Raw genomic sequence first — 8,341 nt, 5'->3', positions numbered from 1 at the left:
ATTCACGCACACACATTTGATTTTAAGTAACATTTCAATGAGCTGAACAGTTTAAAATTCAAACCATTGAAATCGGTCAAGAAATGTGGAATCTACCATAATTAATAGTATCTCACTGCCCCTTTACAAAACATGCACATTCACGCACACACATTTGATTTTAAGTTGTGAGGAGACGTCACGCACCAACACTCCATTGATTTGTATAGGATTACGCTCACCTCAAACAAAAGCCTCTCGCGACTTAACGGTTGAAGATGCAGATTCCAGAAATGGCTCGTTAGAACGGCAAGGGTTTGGGAAACGCGAGCATGTTCTCAGTTTTTTAATCGGATGAAAAATGACCAAATGAGAGCAGGTTGAAAACTTATGATTGATCGAAAATGAAGAGGCAAAAAGGGCGAAAATTACATTGAAAAGAGATCAAAAATGTGCGACTTCTCCTCGCTTAAAGTGAAAATAAAGGTACTAAATGACACCTTAGCCAAATAAAACTTAGTTCTTCAGAAAGCAGAGGCTTGTGGCTACAAAATGTGCGAATTTGATGTCTAGTGAGCAAAGATTGTGGCCATGGTGACGAGTTGAAGTGAAACTTGAAATCAATTTTTTTCTCTGTCTTCACTCTGTTTCTTAATTGGTCCGCTCTAGCTCATGCAATACACACACATGGGATAAAGGATATTTCACTCACTGTCTTTGAACCCGCACAGGGGGGAGAGCTTTCATTCCTTAAAATTTTTTTTGACACTGAGCTAAAGATGACAAAAATTCCAACAAAATGAGCTAAAATTCATATCGGTCGGTTATTGTATGCGCGCGCAGCGTGTCTTTGAAAAAGGGGCTTGATTGGAGTTGATCTCTTTCGGATTCCCATTCATTCCTATGGGACTTTATTTGGGAGTTTTTTGGGAATAGCGTCGCCATGGTAACTGGGAATTCTTATAAAAATAATAGCGCAGCGAGTCAGAGCGAGCCGCATCGTTTGATACCTCATTTGTCCCGGTGCGATCTACGGTTCGGGCCGCATTTTTGCGGAAAAGTCGTGGAATAATAAAAAATAACTAGAAAAATTCCCGCGGAAATTTTGAATGGGCCTGCTAACTCTTTTCAATGAGCTGAACAGTTTAAACTTTCAACCATTGAAATCGGTCAAGAAATGTGGAAGTTAACCAAAATCAACAGTATGTTACTGCCCCTTTAAGAAACATGCACATTCACGCACACACATTTGATTTTAAGTAACATTTCAATGAGCTGAACAGTTTAAAATTTCAACCATTGAAATCGCTCAAGAAATGTAAAAGTTAACCATAATCAAGATCAAATAAAGTATCTTACTGTCCCTTTAAGAAATATGCACATTCACGCACACACATTTGATTTTAACCAACATTTCAATGAGATGAACAGTTTAAAATTCAAACCATTGAAATCGGTCAAGAAATGTGGAATCTACCATAATTAACAGTATCTCACTGCCCCTTTACAAAACATGCACATTCACGCACACACATTTGATTTTAAGTTGTGAGGAGACGTCACGCACCAACACTCCATTGATTTGTATAGGATTACGCTCACCTCAAACAAAAGCCTCTCGCGACTTAACTGTTGAAGATGCAGATTCCAGACATGGCTCGTTAGAACGGCAAGGGTTTGGGGAACGCGAGCATGTTCTCAGTTTTTTAATCGGATGAAAAATGACCAAATGAGAGCAGGTTGAAAACTTATGATTGATCGAAAATGAAGAGGGAAAAAACGGCGAAATTAACATGGAGGAGATAGGCGTCAAAGTCCGACTTCTCCTCGCTTAAAGTGAAAATAAAGGTACTAAATGACACCGTAGCCAAATAAAACTTAGTTCTTCAGAAAGCAGAGGCTTGTGGCTACAAAATGTGCGAATTTGATGTCTAGTGAGCAAAGATTGTGGCCATGGTGACGAGTTGAAGTGAAACTTTTGGAAATAGATTTTTTGGTTCCCGTCACTGAAGCCTTAATTAGTCACACTCTAAATAGGCGACTTTTCCCCTTTGCTCACTGTCTTTGAACCCTCACAGGGGGGAGAGCTTTCATTCCTTAAATTTTTTTTTGACACTGAGCTAAAGATGACAAAAATTCCAACAAAATGAGCTAATTTTCATATCGGTCGGTTAATGTATGCGCGCGCAGCGTGTCTTTGAAAAAGGTGCTTGATTGGAGTTGATCTCTTTCGGATTCCCATTCATTCCTATGGGACTTTATTTGGGAGTTTTTTGGGAATAGCGTCGCCATGGTAACTGGGAATTCTTATAAAAATAATAGCGCAGCGAGTCAGATCGAGCCGCATCGTTTGATACCTCTTTTGTCCCGGTGCGATCTACGGTTCGGGCCCTATTTTTGCGGAAAAGTCGCTGGAAGATGATATAAAAATAAGAAGAATAATATTAAACCCTTTTTTCTAGGATAGTAATATGTGCCTGCTTGCTCCGCAAGCAGCAGCTTCGCTGCTGCTTGCTCCGCTTAGCAGGCCCATAATAAACCCTTTTTTCTAGGATAGTAATATGTGCCTGGTTGCTCCGCAAGCAGCAGCTTCGCTGCTGCTTGCTCCGCTTAGCAGGCCCATAATAAACCCTTTTTCTAGGATAGTAATATGTGCCTGCTTGCTCCGCAAGCAGCAGCTTCGCTGCTGCTTGCTCCGCTTAGCAGGCCCATAACTAGAAAAATTCCCGCGGAAATTTTGAATGGGCCTGCTAACTCTTGCAACTCTTTTCAATGAGCAGTTTAAAATTTCAACCGTTGAAATCGCTCAAGAAATGTGGAAGTTATAATCAACTAAAAGTATTACTGCCCCTTTAAGAAACATGCACATTCACGCACATACATTTGATTTTAACTAACATTTCAATGAGCTGAACAGTTTAAAATTTCAACCATTGAAATCGCTCAAGAAATGTGCAAGTTAACCATAATCAAGATCAAATAAAGTATCTTACTGCCCCTTTAAGAAACATGCACATTCACGCACACACATTTGATTTTAAGTAACATTTCAATGAGCTGAACAGTTTAAAATTCAAACCATTGAAATCGGTCAAGAAATGTGGAATCTACCATAACTAACAGTATCTCACTGCCCCTTTACAAAACATGCACATTCACGCACACACATTTGATTTTAAGTTGTGAGGAGACGTCACGCACCAACACTCCATTGATTTGTATAGGATTACGCTCACCTCAAACAAAAGCCTCTCGCGACTTAACGGTTGAAGATGCAGATTCCAGAAATGGCTTGTTAGAACGGCAAGGGTTTGGGGAACGCGAGCATGTTCTCAGTTTTTTAATCGGATGAAAAATGACCAAATGAGAGCAGGTTGAAAACTTATGATTGATCGAAAATGAAGAGGGAAAAACGGCGAAAATTACATTGAAAAGAGATCAAAAATGTGCGACTTCTCCTCGCTTAAAGTGAAAATAAAGGTACTAAATGACACCTTAGCCAAATAAAACTTAGTTCTTCAGAAAGCAGAGGCTTGTGGCTACAAAATGTGCGAATTTGATGTCTAGTGAGCAAAGATTGTGGCCATGGTGACGAGTTGAAGTGAAACTTTTGGAAATATATTTTTTGGTTCCCGTCACTGAAGCCTTAATTAGTCACACTCTAAATAGGCGACTTTTCCCCTTTGCTCACTGTCTTTGAACCCTCACAGGGGGGAGAGCTTTCATTCCTTAAAATTTTTTTTGACACTGAGCTAAAGATGACAAAAATTCCAACAAAATGAGCTAATTTTCATATCGGTCGGTTAATGTATGCGCGCGCAGCGTGTCTTTGAAAAAGGTGCTTGATTGGAGTTGATCTCTTTCGGATTCCCATTCATTCCTATGGGACTTTATTTGGGAGTTTTTTGGGAATAGCGTCGCCATGGTAACTGGGAATTCTTATAAAAATAATAGCGCACCGAGTCAGATCGAGCCGCATCGTTTGATACCTCATTTGTCCCGGTGCGATCTACGGTACGGGCCGCATTTTAGCAGAAAAAAACGCGGAAGATTAAAAAATAAGAAAAATAACTAGAAAAATTCCCGCGGAAATTTTGAATGGGCCTGCTAACTCTTGCAACTCTTTTCAATGAGCAGTTTAAAATTTCAACCGTTGAAATCGCTCAAGAAATGTGGAAGTTATAATCAACTAAAAGTATTACTGCCCCTTTAAGAAACATGCACATTCACGCACACACATTTGATTTTAACTAACATTTCAATGAGCTGAACAGTTTAAAAATTCAACCATTGAAATCGCTCAAGAAATGTGCAAGTTAACCATAATCAAGATCAAATAAAGTATCTTACTGTCCCTTTAAGAAATATGCACATTCACGCACACACATTTGATTTTAACCAACATTTCAATGAGCTGAACAGTTTAAAATTCAAACCATTGAAATCGGTCAAGAAATGTGGAATCTACCATAATTAACAGTATCTCACTGCCCCTTTACAAAACATGCACATTCACGCACACACATTTGATTTTAAGTTGTGAGGAGACGTCACGCACCAACACTCCATTGATTTGTATAGGATTACGCTCACCTCAAACAAAAGCCTCTCGCGACTTAACGGTTGAAGATGCAGATTCCAGAAATGGCTCGTTAGAACGGCAAGGGTTTGGGGAACGCGAGCATGTTCTCAGTTTTTTAATCGGATGAAAAATGACCAAATGAGAGCAGGTTGAAAACTTATGATTGATCGAAAATGAAGAGGGAAAAAACGGCGAAATTTACATGGAGGAGATAGGCGCCAAAGTCCGACTTCTCCTCGCTTAAAGTGAAAATAAAGGTACTAAATGACACCTTAGCCAAATAAAACTTAGTTTTTCAGAAAGCAGAGGCTTGTGGCTACAAAATGTGTGAATTTGATGTCTAGTGAGCAAAGATTGTGGCCATGGTGACGAGTTGAAGTGAAACTTTTGGAAATAGATTTTTTGGTTCCCGTCACTGAAGCCTTAATTGCATATCAGAGTGGCGATTACACTCACTGTCTTTGAACCCGCACAGGGGGAAGAGCTTTCATTCCTTAATATTTTTTTTGACACTGAGCTAAAGATGGGAAAAATTCCAACAAAATGAGCTAAAATTCATATCAATCGGTGAACGTATGCGCGCGCAGCGTGTCTTGGAAAAAGGTGCTCGTTTGGAGTTGATATCCCATTCATTCCTATGGGTTTTTCCTTCCTTGAATTTTGGGTGGTTTTTTGGGAATAGCGTCGCCATGGTAACTGGGAATTCTTATAAAAATAATAGCGCAGCGAGTCAGAGCGAGCCGCATCGTTTGATACCTCATTTGTCCCGGTGCGATCTACGGTTCGGGCCGCATTTTTGCGGAAAAGTCGGTGGAAGAATAAAAAAGAAAAAGAAAAATAACTAGAAAAATTCCCGCGGAAATTTTGAATGGGCCTGCTAACTCTTTTCAATGAGCTGAACAGTTTAAACTTTCAACCATTGAAATCGCTCAAGAAATGTGGAAGTTAACCAAAATCAACAGTATGTTACTGCCCCTTTAAGAAACATGCACATTCACGCACACACATTTGATTTTAAGTAACATTTCAATGAGCTGAACAGTTTAAAATTCAAACCATTGAAATCGGTCAAGAAATGTGGAATCTACCATAATTAACAGTATCTCACTGCCCCTTTACAAAACATGCACATTCACGCACACACATTTGATTTTAAGTTGTGAGGAGACGTCACGCACCAACACTCCATTGATTTGTATAGGATTACGCTCACCTCAAACAAAAGCCTCTCGCGACTTAACGGTTGAAGATGCAGATTCCAGACATGGCTCGTTAGAACGGCAAGGGTTTGGGGAACGCGAGCATGTTCTCAGTTTTTTAATCGGATGAAAAATGACCAAATGAGAGCAGGTTGAAAACTTATGATTGATCGAAAATGAAGAGGGAAAAACGGCGAAAATTACATTGAAAAGAGATCAAAAATGTGCGACTTCTCCTCGCTTAAAGTGAAAATAAAGGTACTAAATGACACCTTAGCCAAATAAAACTTAGTTCTTCAGAAAGCAGAGGCTTGTGGCTACAAAATGTGCGAATTTGATGTCTAGTGAGCAAAGATTGTGGCCATGGTGACGAGTTGAAGTGAAACTTTTGGAAATATATTTTTTGGTTCCCAGCACTCAGACCTTAATTGGGTATCAGAGTGGCGATTACACTCACTGTCTTTGAACCCGCACAGGGGGAAGAGCTTTCATTCCTTAATTTTTTTTTGACACTGAGCTAAAGATGGGAAAAATTCCAACAAAATGAGCTAAAATTCATATCAATCGGTTAACGTATGCGCGCGCAGCGTCTCTTTGAAAAAGGTGCTTGATGTGTGATTTTGTCTTTCCTTTTCCCATTCATTCCTATGGGACTTTTATTTGGGAGTTTTTTGGGAATAGCGTCGCCATGGTAACTGGGAATTCTTATAAAAATAATAGCGCACCGAGTCAGATCGAGCCGCATCGTTTGATACCTCATTTGTCCCGGTGCGATCTACGGTACGAGCCGCATTTTAGCAGAAAAAACGCGGAAGATTAAAAAATAAGAAGAAAAACTAGAAAATTCCCGCGGAAATTTTGAATGGGCCTGCTAACTCTTTTCAATGAGCTGAACAGTTTAAACTTTCAACCATTGAAATCGCTCAAGAAATGTGCAAGTTAACCAAAATAAACAGTATGTTACTGCCCCTTTAAGAAACATGCACATTCACGCACACACATTTGATTTTAAGTAACATTTCAATGAGCTGAACAGTTTAAACTTTCAACCATTGAAATCGCTCAAGAAATGTGCAAGTTAACCAAAATCAACAGTATGTTACTGTCCCTTTAAGAAACATGCACATTCACGCACACACATTTGATTTTAAGTAACATTTCAATGAGCTGAACAGTTTAAAATTCAAACCATTGAAATCGGTCAAGAAATGTGGAATCTACCATAATTAACAGTATCTCACTGCCCCTTTACAAAACATGCACATTCACGCACACACATTTGATTTTAAGTTGTGAGGAGACGTCACGCACCAACACTCCATTGATTTGTATAGGATTACGCTCACCTCAAACAAAAGCCTCTCGCGACTTAACGGTTGAAGATGCAGATTCCAGAAATGGCTTGTTAGAACGGCAAGGGTTTGGGGAACGCGAGCATGTTCTCAGTTTTTTAATCGGATGAAAAATGACCAAATGAGAGCAGGTTGAAAACTTATGATTGATCGAAAATGAAGAGGGAAAAACGGCGAAAATTACATTGAAAAGAGATCAAAAATGTGCGACTTCTCCTCGCTTAAAGTGAAAATAAAGGTACTAAATGACACCTTAGCCAAATAAAACTTAGTTCTTCAGAAAGCAGAGGCTTGTGGCTACAAAATGTGCGAATTTGATGTCTAGTGAGCAAAGATTGTGGCCATGGTGACGAGTTGAAGTGAAACTTTTGGAAATAGATTTTTTGGTTCCCGTCACTGAAGCCTTAATTGGGTATCAGAGTGGCGATTACACTCACTGTCTTTGAACCCGCACAGGGGGAAGAGCTTTCATTCCTTAATTTTTTTTTGACACTGAGCTAAAGATGACAAAAATTCCAACAAAATGAGCTAAAATTCATATCGGTCGGTTAACGTATGCGCGCGCAGCGTGTCTTGGAAAAAGGTGCTTGATTTGATGTGATCATTTTCGGATTCCCATTCATTCCTATGGGACTTTTTGGGGGACATTTTGGGGAATTGTGTCGCCATGGTAACTGGGAATTCTGAGGAAAATAATAGCGCAGCGAGTCAAATCGAGCCGCATCGTTTGATACCTTATTTGTCGCGGTGCGATCTACGGTACGGCACCTATTCTTGCGGAAAAGTCGCTGGAAGATAATATAAAAATAATAACTAGAAAAATTCCCGCGGAAATTTTGAATGGGCCTGCTAACTCTTTTCAATGAGCTGAACAGTTTAAACTTTCAACCATTGAAATCGCTCAAGAAATGTGCAAGTTAACCATAATCTACTAAAAGTGTTACTGCCCCTTTAAGAAACATGCACATTCACGCACACACATTTGATTTTAAGTAACATTTCAATGAGCTAAACAGTTTAAAATTTAAATCATTGAAATCGCTCAAGAAATGTAAAAGTTAACCATAATCAAGACCAAATAAAGTATCTTACTGTCCCTTTAAGAAACATGCACATTCACGCACACACATTTGATTTTAACCAACATTTCAATGAGCTGAACAGTTTAAAATTTAAACCATTGAAATCGCTCAAGAAATGTAAAAGTTAACCATAATCAACAGTATGTT

The sequence above is a fragment of the Leptonotus elevatus genome, chromosome 22 (assembly GCF_054856555.1).
Source record: "Leptonotus elevatus isolate MCC_2025b chromosome 22, RoL_Lele_1.0, whole genome shotgun sequence".
Classification (NCBI taxonomy): Eukaryota; Metazoa; Chordata; class Actinopteri; order Syngnathiformes; family Syngnathidae; genus Leptonotus; species Leptonotus elevatus.
The sequence above is the reverse complement of the archived record's forward strand: the minus strand, read 5'-3'. Positions refer to the sequence as shown.